The sequence below is a fragment of the Protopterus annectens genome, chromosome 4.part0 (genome assembly GCF_019279795.1).
Source record: "Protopterus annectens isolate FY-2018-M chromosome 4.part0, PAN1.0, whole genome shotgun sequence".
In the NCBI taxonomy this organism is placed as follows: domain Eukaryota; kingdom Metazoa; phylum Chordata; order Ceratodontiformes; family Protopteridae; genus Protopterus; species Protopterus annectens.
In genome coordinates, this window is record NC_056733.1 from 235,819,532 (window position 1) to 235,833,716 (window position 14,185).

Sequence of the window (14,185 nt, forward strand, 5' to 3'; positions counted from 1 at the left end):
CAGGTCACTCGCAAAGGATATGGATAGGGGGAAGGAGGGTTGGGAGTTAAGGAATAATGAAAATACACAACACAGATGCATAGTTATGCTGAGTACATAACTTTAATATCTGATGATGTCAATTTTCATTCACTCCTCAAAGTATGGGACAGACTCCCAGCTACAACAATCTTGGGTGGCCCTCATGGAATGATATTCCTGAGAACTGCCAAGTCAAAAGCAGCCCTATTTCTGGATATGATGTCCAACCAGTAATGAGCAATAAAAGTATAGGAAGTGGACTAAGCAGCTGCAGAACAAATGTCATCAATTGAAGCTCTGGCCCAAAAAGCAGATAATGTAGCCATGGATCTAGTTGAATGAGCCTTTGGAGATTTAGGTAAGGACAAACCTTTTACAAAATATACAAAGGAAATGCATTCTGTTATCCATTTAGTTATGGTAACTAAAGATACTGGTCTTATCAATTTGTTTTTAGCAAAGAAAACAAACAGTTAATCAGTTTTCAAAATCCTTTTGTTCTATGGAGGTAAAAATGAAGTTATCTATGCACATCTAAAAGATGTAGCATGTACTCTCCCTTATTGTCAAATTTTGGAAAGAAGACTGGAAAATTGATTACTTTCATGTTTGACCCAGAAAAAACTTTTGGGAGGAACGAAGGGTTTGTATGTAATGTCACTATCTTTGTGAAAAACTAAATAAGGTGATTTTGAAGAAAGTGCTTAGAGTTCAGAAACTCCCCTTGCTGATGTAATGGCAACAAGAAAAATTGTTTTCCAAGAGAAAAATTTCAGGTCTGACTTAGCCAAAGGTGCAAATGGGGACTGAGTTAAATTTTGTAACAAAACAGTAAGATCCCAAGGTGGAGTAGGGTCTCTTACTGGAGGTCTAAGCAGAAGAGTTCCCTTTAGAAAAGCCTTTTCAAATTTTAGAAGAAGCTACGAGTAAGGTATTATGCCCTATGTGGTAATTAGCGATGTCTGGAAGCTGGACTTTTATGGTGGAGAAACTGGCATCGCCCTGAAAAACTGAAGTCAGAAAATCTAAAACAGCCGGAACTGGAGTTGCGAATGGATCCAGCTTTCTTTGTTCTGCCCAATATGAAAATTTGTTCCATTTACTCTTGTAAATCTTTCTGGAAGAAAGTTATTAAGAGGAGGATAAAATCTGATGAACTGGAGAGGAAAGGCTGAACTGTATAGCTATCATTGTAACTGGAGAAACTGTGTGGTTAACCTGAGGCCTTGAATGCCTGAATGAATCATCCCCAATGAGTGCGATATTAGATCTGGACTAGGGGTCCAGTGTCCAAGGTGAACAAAGAAGATGAGACCACAGGAATGGGAATCACACATTGACGATGCCAGAAGGTAGCAATGAGGATTACTTTGCTCTTCAACTGTTGTGCTTCCTGGAGGAAACTGGGTATCAAAGGAAGGGGAGGATAAGCACACAGGAGCCTGGGGGGCCAAATGTGGACTACAGCATCTCTTGGTGACACTTTCTGAGGGGGAATTAGGGCAAAGAACCTACTACACTTGTTGTTCAGGGGAGAGGCAAAGATGTCACAGCAAGGATGACACCAGTGACGAAAAATAATTTCTGTCACTACAGGTTTGAGAGACCACTCATGCAACATCAGGATGGATCTGCTGAGCTTGTCGGCTAAGACTCTGGATTTCCTTGGATTGTGCATTGCTATAAGAAAGCGGTTGGAGGAGATCGCCCACTGCCAGACTCTCACTGCTTCTTGGCAAAGGGGGTAAGACCTGTTTACCCCTGTTTGTTCATGTACCAAACCACTGACATATTGTCTGTCGGAATATCACTGTACTCAGAGAGAGGGGGCTCTGAAAGACCTGCAGTGCTGATAAGACTGCTCTCATCTCTAAGATACTGATATGCAAATTGGTTTCTTCTGGGGACCATATACCCTGAACAGTCCATCCCAAGTAAGGCCCCCCACCCCACCCCAAATGGGATCTGTCTGTGGTCAGCATGGCCTTTGGGGAGAAAAGATAAATGGACATTCATAAAGCTTGTTGGACTGGATCCACCAAAGTAGGAAATCCTTGCAAGCTAGTGAAATCTTTATAATATGCTTTAATGGATGCTGAAGCATCGCCCATTGCACCGACAGAGTCCACTGGAGAATTCTCATGTGAAAGCGAGCCATGGGTAATTAGGTGATTGCTGCAGCCATCAAACCGAAGGCTTGAAGAACCAGTCTCACAGGAGGATGCAGATGGTCTAGAATCTGTTCTGTCTGACTTGCAATCTTAGGGAATTAATTCTGCTCTGAGGTAAGAATGTGAATTGTCTGACTGTCCAAATGATCTCCTATAAACTCCAAAACTTGAACTAGTTGAAGCTGGGACCTGGAAAGATCCCTAGGAATGGACACAAATGAAGTAAGAAATCCCTGATCTTCTCTAGGAGATGCATGGTTGGTGTGGAAATCTAAAAATGGAAACACTCTGAATCTGTGCAGTCTGAGAAGAGCTGCCACCACTGCCCTGCATTTGGTGAACACCCTCCCTGGGGGCTGTAGTGAGACCAAAGGCAGGGCCCTGAACTGATAATGACTGCCTCCCAGCTGAAAGCTTAGCTAACCTTGGAAGCACTTGTTTATTTTGATATGACAGTACACATCTTGAAGATCTATAGAGTACATCCAGTCGTTCTTCTGTAGAAGTGGCAGAATGGACTGAACTATGACTGTCCGGAACTTGGAGTTCTTCACAAATTGAATTAGATGACTGACATCTAGAATAGGTCTCAGGTTCCCTGATTTCTATGACACTAAAAAGAACGCTGAGTAAATTCCAGATCTTGCTTGGTATGGTGGGACCTTTTAGATGAGTCTATTTTCTAGCAGCTTTTGGATTTCTAATGCTGTTAACTCCCTCTGATTGCGTGGGACATTGTGGAGATGTTACTTTTGTGAGGGGTTTTATGAAAAGAGAATAATGAAGTGCCTTCTGGATACGATCCTTTGCACCTAAGAATCTAGTATAATGACTGACCAGACATCTGGGTGCAAGGAAAAGCACCCCCCAACTACCTCCAGAGAAGAACAGTCAGACAACCTTTCAGGTGCACTGCTGAAAGGGCCTCTCCGAGAAAGAATCTTGAGACACTTGGTTCTGCAGACCCTGTCTACTGCATCTTCTGTTATTATCCCCCCCCCCTCAGGTAGAGTCCTGAAAAGGTCCTTGAGATTTTTCGGAACTACATCTTCTTACCACATTGCTGATTCCTAGAGAAAGATCTTTGCAGGGTAGAGAAAATGATTCCAACAGCAGACAAGGTCTTTCTATCCTTCTCACTGCAGGAAAGTATGTCTTTATCTGTGGGCCTAAACAGGGAAGATTCAGCAAAGGGAGCATTGATGAAAGAGGATTTAAAGGCTCCACAAAATCATACAGTCTCATCCAAGCATGTATCCTTATGGCTGTGTCTGAACCAGCAGTCTGCAAGGAACCTTCAGCAGCATGAGATATTAACCTCATGGACGTGTTGGATATAGATTGTAGGGTGGCCATTTAGGAGGAGTAAGTTTTCTCTTCCTCTGCCAACATAGACCCTGGGGTAGACTTAGAGAGTTCCTTTACAAGTCCCTATGTAATCTAGTAAAATGTGCCAGGTAGCTGAGTGACCACAAGGCAAAGGTCACCAAAGCATAAACAAGCTTTCCAAATCTGTCCAATGCCCTACACTCTCTATTAGGAGGGTGGACAGTGGAACGCTGTTCAGCTAGTTCCTTTTTGGGAGCTGCCACCACAACCATAGCATCTACAGGAAGTCCCTTCCTCTAATACTGCCTGTCTTTGGGGGCTCCTAGAAGCTTGTCTGGTTGTCGGGGGATAGGCTCCACGGTATCTGGTTCCTTCTATGCCTGGTGGGAGACAAGGTCTATAAGGTCATGTGCATGGGGGGGGGTAACCCAAGACATAGGTGGGCCAGATCCAAAGGCTTACAGAAAACCGATCCCTCTTGGGAAGGGCTTTGGGAGGCCCAATCGCCTTTCTGACACAGGATCTCCAAAATGTATCCAAAGGAGACATCCTAAGGTGGAAACCTAGGGGACCATTCCCCCTCAACAAAATCAGTGTCCTTGGTTAAAGATTTCTGAGGGTGCCTCCTCTTGTACATTTGCTTTCGGTGGCCTTCTTCAGTGGGATATTTTGGAGAGGTATCATAAAAGACGGGGAGTTCCTGAACATGAACTGCCTGGAAGCTCTTACAGGCTGGCTGTCCCTATGGAGAAGGATGACAAAACTTAGAGCTCAAATCCATTTGGAGAATGGGTATAGGATCCAAGGAAGTGAAAACAGAAGATTCCCTGGAACGGGAGAAAATCCTCTTCGCTACATCAAAACAGAGTGTCCAGGAGAAGTAGAAACCAACCTCACCAGATTTCTGCTCAGTCAGTTCTCCACCCCCCTGGATCTCCCCTCCGAGGTGGGAGCTGGATCTGAGCTGTCCAGCGCCAAGGCTCTGAGGGGAAGTGATAGGTCCAAAAACCTCGGAGTCAAAGTCAACCTCCCAGATCCTGCACCAGTGCTTTGGCTCCAAGACTAATCCTGCTCGGACTGGTGCCGAAGGGGTCAGGGACAAAGTTGGATCTGAAAAAGAAAGTGGCATCCTCAGATCCAACACCTGAACTCTTGGTAGTCTCAGATCTGATGGCTCCGAAACTATGGGGTGGATCAGAGTCATCATCATTATGGGGTTTGAAGGTGGCTGAAGGTTCACAAATACAATGGGAGATGGAGATGGCAACACCCCCACCTGGATTTGTGCTTTAAGAAATTTTCTCATCATCCTGTCCATGTCTGCCTTGGAAAGACTATGAGAGGACGTGAGTGAAGAAGTTGTGAAAGGAGAGTGGGACAACTTCCTATGAGTCTTCTGTAAAAAGGAGATCTAAGTCTAGGAGAAACAGGTTCTGGAGACAATCTAGGGCCCCGAATCCAAGGAAACCTAACCACAGAGGTGACACTTTTTTGACTTTGGAGGGTGGCTCTGAACTCACAGCAGGTGCAGGAGCCTCATAGCAGAATGCTTCCTGTGTTCCGATGACCTTTGCTTTTTCTTGGGGGTTTGAGCCCCAGAAATAGAAGCAATAGAGGAAGAGGAAGCTGGCAAAAGGCCCTTTGGGACCAACTTATTACGCCTGTCACAGACTGCCCTTGAGCTAAAACCGCACAGATCTCAAAAGACACCTGCAAGTGAGACAGGCCTAAACAATATATATATATATATATATATATATATATATATATATATATATATATATATATATATACATACACCCTGTGTGCATCAGAATCGGGTATCTTGTGCCCAAAGGAAGTGCACTTCTTAAAGCTTGTTAACATACCAAACGTAGCCATACCAACGTCCAAAATCTAGCCAAAAAAACAGAAAGCAGAAGAAGAGAGAAGACAGAACTCTACAAGATAGTGTATGTATAAAGAGAGTTTTTTATATAAAAGAAGCAAGGAAAAATAAACTACCAACAATGGTACACAAAATACCTAAAAGGTATGGAAAGAAGGCCTAGTACCAACAATGGTACAAAAAGTTACCAACACAGTATCCCAAAGGTAAAGAAGAGTAAAGGAAGAAAGACTAAATAGATATGAATAGTAAAAATAAGGAAAAGAAAAAAAATTCTACTTTTTACTCACAACACCCAACAAAGCACTATAGAGAGCTAGAGAATGCAATCCCGACCGAATCGTTAGAGCGGCAAATGAGATCTGAGGTAATCTGGCAAGTAAGGGGCATTATGGGTAAAGAGAGGAGCTTGAGAGTCGGAGCCAAGAATCTAAAGATATAGGCAGAGTCAGAGCCGAGGGTAGGATCAGAGACCCATAAGTTGAGGAATGAATGAAAATTACACAAGCAGATCAGTATTTAGTTCATTTTAGTACAAGAGATTTAGCATTACAATTATGCTGACATTCATGAATGCATATGTAGTAACTGGAAAATATGACTGAGGTACTCACCACTGCCTATGTGCTCACCATATAAAATGATCTGCAAAGAGGTGCCTCCTGCAGTGGGCAACTGTAGGGAATTCCTGTTCTGATAGCCACAGCTTGACACACTTCTGAATTTTTTTCAAGCTTCTGCACTTGGGGGTGAGTGCATTTCTAGTAAGCTCTACTTCAACTCTCAGGCACTGAGCAAGTACTACTAGAAACACACACACACACACACACACACACACACACACACACAAAAGTATAGAACCTACTCAAATTATTATTTAATTTTATTTTAATTTGTTAACTAGGGTAGAGCACTACTCCACACAGACCACTGGAAAAGGTGCAATGTGGACTTAAGTGTACTGCTGCATAGAACATAAGAATATTTTCACACAACTTGACAAGAAAATAGAAGTTATGTCCTTACCATAACGTTCCATGTGGAGTGTTCATCTCGCCTTTGTTCTTACACATGGGTTCGGAGCCAATCCTCGGCTCCGTGTCGGCCGCTTGCAAGCTCTGCATCGAGAAGAAGCTCGAGACAATCTAATACCCACAATCCCCCTCTGCCTTTACCTCAGATCTAGTTTGCAAGCAAACCAGTCTCTAGAGAGAGCCCACTCATGCTTACATCACATATGCACAGAACTAAGAGTCTATATATATATATATATATATAGACACATACACATATATATACATGTCAACTATGTACACAACAACTGCAAAGCAGAAGCAGAATGCCCCAGGCCAGGCACCAAAAAGTGAACGTTCTTCCTAAGGGCGGGAGGGTGGGAATGTAAGAACAAAGGCGAGATGAACACTCCACATGGAACGTTATGGTAAGGACATAACTTCTATATGTGATAGTGTTCAATCTCGCTTGTTCTTACACATGGGTAGCGTCCCTAGCTCCTTGTTCCTGAGGAACTCACGGAAGGACGTTCTTGAGCACAGTGGAACCAAAGGTTGCCCTGTCCCTAGAAACCTTGTCTACCTTATAATGAGAAATGAATGTATGTGGCTTAGACCAAGTAGCAGCCGCACAAATAGCGTCAAGTGGTAGGCGGGCTGCATGAGCCAGGGATGTAGACACTGACCTTGTGGAATGTCCTTTGGGTTTGTGCAAAAGAGTTTGATTTGAAGAATCATAGACATAGATTATACAATCCGTTAACCACTTAGAAAGAGTTCTTTTGGTAACCGCTAATCCTTTCCTGTTATCAGCAAAGGCCACAAAAGTTGATCAGTTTTCCTGTGATCTTTTGTTCTATCCAAGTAAAACCTCAGCTGTCTGTGAACATCTAATTTGTGCAACATATACTCCATTTTGTTGGAGTGATTCTTGAAGAAAATGGGTAATTCAATGGACTGATTAATATTATTAATAGAACAAACTTTAGGGAGGAAGGATGAATTAGTTCAAGAGAAACTCTGTCAGAGTGAAAGATCAAATAAGGGTGCTTAATGGAGAGAGCTTGAAGTTCAGATACTCGCCTAGCGGATGTAATGGCTACCAAAAGAGAGTCTTCCAAGACAAAAATTTCAATGGGCAAGAGGAGGCTGGTTCAAAGAAGGGCAATATTAATTTAGATAACAACAAGTTTAGACTCCAAGGTGACGTAGGAGATCTAATTGGTGGTCTAATATGAAAAACTCCTTTTAAAAGGCTTTACAAAGTCTGTGGGCCATAACAGGAGCCCCACATTCTTCCACATGGAAATTAGAAATGGCAGCCAATTGAACTCTTAATGTGGCAGGAGAAGCACCCTGATGGAACAAGTCTGTTAAAAACTCTAATATTTTATTCAAAGGAGCTATAAAAGGATCCAATTGCTGTGTATTCGCCCAGAATACAAATCGCTTCCATTTACTAGAATATGTTTTAGTAGTGGAAGCTTTATGAGAAGCCACCAATATATTCTGAACTGCGGGCGAAAGAAGATCAGACCTGGCTAAGTTGGGAATTGGAGCAGCCAAACTGCTAGATGGAGGGACAAGAGCGCGAGATGGGGAGCCCCTGACGAGTGAGTCAATAGATCTGGCTCTGGGTCCAGGATCCAGGGAAACCAAATTTGACGAGGCCAGAATGGGGCAATGAGGATTATTGTCCTGTGTAGGTTTCTGGCTTTCTGGAGAAACTTTGATATCAGGGGAAATGGAGGAAATGCGTACAGGAGTCCCGGGGGCCAATCGTGAATCAGTGCGTCCCTGGGGACTTCCCCTGGAGGGGGTAATAGGGCAAAGTAGCTCCTGCATTTGGCGTTCATTGGAGACGCAAACAAATCGCAGGAAGGCTGGCCCCACGTGCGAAAAATCTTTTTCGCAACTGACTGTTTTAGGGACCACTGCGGCGGTAACAGAATTGCTCTGCTCAGCCTGTCGGCTATGACGCTGGATGACCCCGGGATGTGCGTTGCTATTAGAAAGCGACCCGTGGACTCCGCCCATTGCCAGATTCTCATGGCCTCTCTGCATAGCTGATAGGACTTGGTTCCCCCTTGCTTGTTTATGTACCAGACTACCGACATGTTGTCCGTCTGAACTGCAATAGTTCCCAGAGGAAGAAGGGGAGCAAAGTGTTGCAACGCTAGAAACACTGCCCTCAACTCTAGAACATTGATGTGCAGATTGTAGTCCAAATTGGTCCATTCGCCTTGGACTGTCTGTCCCTGAAAGATGCCCCCCCACCCTATCAGGGAAGCGTCCGTGGTCACTGTAGGCGTGGGTATCACAAATGGTCTCCCCTTGGAAAGGTTGCACGTTTGTAGCCACCATTTTAGGTGTGTTTTGCATGTGTTCGTTATAAGAATCTCGTGTGTTAGAGGTAGTTGTTGGAACGACCATTGTGCAAACAGTAGCCATTGTAGGACTCTCATGTGCAGCCTTCCCAAGGGTATTGCAATAAGAGAAGCTGACATGAGTCCCAAAACCTTCAGTACCAGTTTTGCTGGGGATTTCCTGGACAAGAGAAGAAGACGTATGTGAGTCTGAAGTAAAAGTATCCTTTCTGGAGGAAGTCTTAGAATTAACTGACGTGTGTTTAATTCCGCTCCTATGAACAAGATATTCTGTGATGGCTGAAGTAAGGATTTTCCGAAGTTTACGGAAATTCCTAGGTGAACACACAGTTGAAGAGTATAGTCTCTGGCCTGTAGTAGTTGACGCTGGGTGGTGGCAGAAAGGAGCCAGTCGTCCAGATATGGAAACACCTGGAATCCTTGGCGTCTCAAGTGAGACGCTACCACTGCCATGCATTTGGTGAAGACCCTGGGGGCTGAGGTCAGACCAAAGGGCAGGGCTCGAATTGAAAGTGACTGGCCCCAGCCGAAGCGCAAATGATCTCTGGATGCCCTGGCCATTTTGATGTGGTAGTACGCATCCTTCAGATCTATTGAGCACATCCAGTCGTCCTTCTGTAAGAATGTAAGGGTCGATTGAAGCGTGACCATTCGAACTTTTCTTTCTTGACGAAGGTATTGAGGTCGCTTAGGTCCAGAATGGGCCTCCAGTCCCCTGTTTTCTATGGAACTAAAAAGAACCTTGAGTAAGTCCCGAATCCTTGCTGGTCCGCTGGGACTGGTTGGATGACTCTTTTTCTAGCAGCTTTGAAATTTCTATAGCTGCTGGCTCTCAGATGGGGCGGTACATCTGGGAGTCTTTTCTTTGGAATGGGATGGGATAGAAAGGGTATGTTGTAACCTCTGGTAACCACGCTTTTTACCCACTTGTCTGTAGTTATGTTTTGCCAGGCCTGAGGGTATAAAGCTAAGCGACCCCGACTGCCTCCAGAGCAGGACAGTCGGCCTCCTCTCAGGAGTGCTGGAAAGGTTTACCAGGGAGTGTATCCCTGTCACCTTGATGCTGCGGACCCCTCTGCCGCCAGGGCGGCGTCTTCCACCTCTGCCCCCTCCTCTGCCTCTAGAAGGGCATCACCCTGTGTGCCTGGGAAAGATCCTTGGGGTTTTCGAAACCACATTTTTCCACCACGCTGCCCTTTGGGGTACGGTCTGGTTGGGGTGGAAAAACGGACTCGACAGCAGACAGAGTCTTTCCCTCCTGTTCACACCGGTAAGGGTCTCCTTTACTTTGGGGCCAAAGAGAGGCACCGTCAAATGGGCGCTAGTAAAGGAAGACTTGAAGGCTTCCGCGAATGAACATAAGCGCATCCAGGATTGTCTGCGAAGAGCAATCGCTGAAGCTGCTGCCCTACTCGAACCTTCGCTGCGTAAGAAATCAGCCTCATGGACGAGTTCACAATGGATGTAAGGGTATTAAGTTGCGCTGTCACTTTCTCTGAGACAGCAGCATCTGTAGTACCCTGGAGGGTATCTCCCAACTCTTTGACTAGATCCTCTGTAGTCGTGTAAAATGGGTCAAATAGTTCAGGGATCGCATGGAAAAAGCCGCTGAACTAAAAATGCGCTTCCCGCACCTGTCCATAGTCCTAGAATCTTTATTAGGGATGGACAGATGAGGAAGATTCCGACATCTCCTTTTTCGTGGCCGCTGCCATCACCATAGCGTCCACTGGAACTCCTTTTGTTAAGTAGGTCTTGTCCTGAGGTGCAGTGATATACTTATTGGGTTTCCTTGGGACTGGTTCCACTGTGTCAGGAGCCTCCCACGCCTTCGAGCAATAAGTTCCATTAATTCGAAGGGCGGAGTGACCCAGGAGGAAGAAGGGCGAGTACCGAATGCCTTCAGCAAAACTGACTCATCCTCAGAAGGGGGAAGGGAGTGCCAGTCACCTCTCTGTTTCAGGATCTCCAATATGTCCGAAAAGAGACATCTTCTGAAGGTGACTTAGGGGACCCTTCTGACTCATCTAAGTCAGTATCGGATGTCAAGGATTCTTGTGGAGAATCCAAGTGTCTCCTCTTACACAATCTTTTCCTAGGGACTTCTTCGTGGGGAGCATCCGAAGAAGCCTCCGAGGAAGAGGGGCACCTCCAGGGGTGGCTGAGACACTGGTGCTCGACACTTGGATGTGGCCGTGGGTGCAGAGGAGGATAACGGCCCTTTATGGGGAGGAGAGGTTGCTTCCACTGATGTGGTTGTCTGGGTAGACAACACCTTCCTCATTAGGTCGACGCCCGGGTCCCGAATCGAAGAATCTCCCGGTTCCAAAGAAATGGGAAGAATCCCCGAAACAGGCACCGAAGGCATCGACCCCGAGGACGGAGCCGAATCGATCCGCGCCGAGGCCCCGAGGGGAAGAGTCGGAACCGAAACGTCGGTTCGACTCTTGGCCCCGGACCCAAGGACAGATCGTCGGCTCCGAGACTCCGGTACCGGGTCCGACGGAGTCGAGGTGAGAGGAACAGACCGAGAAAAGGACGGTTCTGGACCCGAGGGCTCCACAATCAGAAGATCAACCTCTTCCGGCTCCAAAGACTGGACAGGTCTCGGAGGAGGAATGGATGGAGACAATGGGAGGCCTTCAAGTTTCGACACCAACTGGGTGGAAACTGAAATAAGTTTGGACAGGGCCGAATGCTCCAATAACTTCTGCACCACACGATCCACATCGACATCGGAGAGTTTGGAAGAAGAACGGGTCGAAGGAACCGAAGACGGAGCCGACCTCAATAAAGTCGATGGAGGGAGCTCCATCACCGGTTCCAAGACTCGAGGCTCAGGAACCGACACCAGTTGAACACTCGGCCCCGAAGTCTGTGGAACCGTGATCTAACTTTACTCAAGAGCTTGGAGCCGATGACTTGGGCTCAAGTCTTCGATTCCTTCGAGGATTTCATGCCTGGTCAGAAGCATCCAGAGCCTCCTGAAAGGAAGGTTTTAATAATCCTCTGTCCATGAGTTTCCTGCGCCTATCTGTCATGACCCTCCCACTAAAAGAGTGACAGATTGAACAGTCCTCTTGTAAGTGGAGAGGGCCAAGGCAGTAGAAACAGGAACTATGGTTGTCAGTCACTGACATTTTTTGGCCACACTGACAACGCTTAAAACCTGATTTCACTTTATCAGACATTTTACAAGTAAGATAAGAGTCAAGTCCAGTATAAGAGTCAAATCCGTGAAAAAAGTCAAATCCGATTTAAATGTCAAGTCCGGGTTGTCAAATTTAAGTAGGGTTGGTAGGCCCCGAAAAACTCTAACCAATTAATAAACTTAACGGTACCGAGAATTCAACCTACTCATGCACACATACACTCAGTATATCAAAAATTACTATTAGAACAAATTTTCCAATAAAATATAACAAAAATAAAGTTATATCTTATCTCAAGATGCTCGAGCTAGCTCCCAGCGATGCGAACGCAGCAGCGGCAAACTAGATCTGAGGTAAAGGCAGAGGGGGATTGTGGGTATTAGATTGTCTCGAGCTTCTTCTCGATGCAGAGCTTGCAGCGTCGACACGCGGCCGAGGATCGGCTCCGAACCCATGTGTAAGAACAAACGGCGAGATTGAACACTATCACATCACATTTTTAATTGACAATCAGGGTTGTATATAAGGAGCTTGCCTGAAAGCAGTAAACTAGGAAATTAGTTCATCACCTTGAGGTTCATCTGAGTGAAAAACCTGGAAGTGTAGAATAGGAAAGCTAAGCTAGAGCTAACACGGATTGTACATGGAAGAAGTAGGATCATAAGAACTACTATGCAAATAAATTTGAAGACCACATCTGTCTTGCCAAACACCACACTTAAGGTGCACCCTCCACTTCCAAGAAGGAAAAACATGTCAGGCTGTGGTTGAACTTCTTGTGTACCTATCCAGTTATCATGGTTAACCCTGAAGGAGGCAAGACTGTCACTCTGTTTAACATGCAGGGATAATTTGATCCAGAATGAGCAATTATTGGGTAATGAATCTATTCCTCCAATGCACTTTAATTTATATTGGTAGACGTTTACATCCCTGGGTCAGGTATTTGCGTAGCCTTTTGTCCAGTGATGCTATAAGAGACCCAGTAGGATGGGGTGTTTGATGACATGGAATGCCAGGCATAGCTCTCCATCCAGAAGCCTATAGGAAATACAGTACACTGATAGGGCTTGTTGAACATCTTAGTTGCTAAAGGTTTTTAGGCCAATATTTTTTTTTTGTCAGGAACCTTTGGGCTTTTCTAAACTGCATGATATGTCTTGCTAGGAACATGCTGAAAAGGGTATTGTATTCAATAATTGATTTCATTAGGGCAGAGTACAGTAGGATGTTAATATCTTTTTACCAAGATGAGATACCTCTAGAAATTAGTTGTGCTAGACAGAAAGATTTTCAAACTACTGTTTCAACATAGTGGTCAAAGGTGACGGAAGTGTTAATCCAGGTGCGTATATCACTGACTACAGTCTCAGTGGGGAGTGAGGTACTGGTTCTGCCATAAGATATAGATAAGGGATATTTCCCAAAGGCGACAATGCTGCACTCTTCTGCATTCAATCTGAGCCCTTTTCTCTGTGCACCATTGATATGTAGGAACAGTTCTTGCTGTAGCACTTCCGCATCAATGAAGGAAAAGAAGATGACACTTGGCTTGCAGTCAGGAGAGGATTTGGTTAGTCATAGATCAGCGTTTATGTTAAGGAGAGCATAAAAAGTATATACCAAAAAAGATGATGTCCTTATACTGAACCATGTGGTACTCCACTGGTTACTTACGTACTGTACTTGTTTAAAGAACTGGAAGCTATGCCTAGCAGAGGTCTGCAGTCTTAGACTTTTGTTTTAATAATGATATGCGTCCTGGAAGGGGTATGTGTACTCTGTATCTTGGAGAAAAATAAATTAAGCTACTGTGCATTTCATAGTCTGCTTTTCTTTTAATGATTAACAATAAACCTATATTTTGTGTATTAAAACAGTAAGAAAGATCCACTAGGGCAGGTAAACGCTCCGAATCACAGTAAAAAAGTTTTGGAATCAATAAATAATGACAGGAACTGAGCGACAGTGAGAAAATCAAAATAATCAGAGCGATGCAGAAATTAAAATCTTCACTTTTAATATAAAAATAGTAGGATAAGCTCTTTCGCAAGTAGCTTCATCAGATCCATAAAAAAACAGATACTGAATACATATATATATATATATATATATATACCTGCAGATAATGACTCATACTCCTAATTAGATAGCATACAAGCTACTACCCATCATTTTTAAAGCGACAGATAATGTATAACACAACAGACAAAAAATATATATA

The 14,185-nt window shown here is 44.5% G+C and overlaps 1 protein-coding gene across 1 annotated transcript in view; it reads right to left on the minus strand.

Annotated features, from left to right (window-relative positions):
• The window catches only part of CCDC57 (coiled-coil domain containing 57), a 3,049,962-nt gene that overhangs the window by 1,007,667 nt on the left and 2,028,110 nt on the right, over window positions 1-14,185 (minus strand). The window lies entirely within an intron of this gene.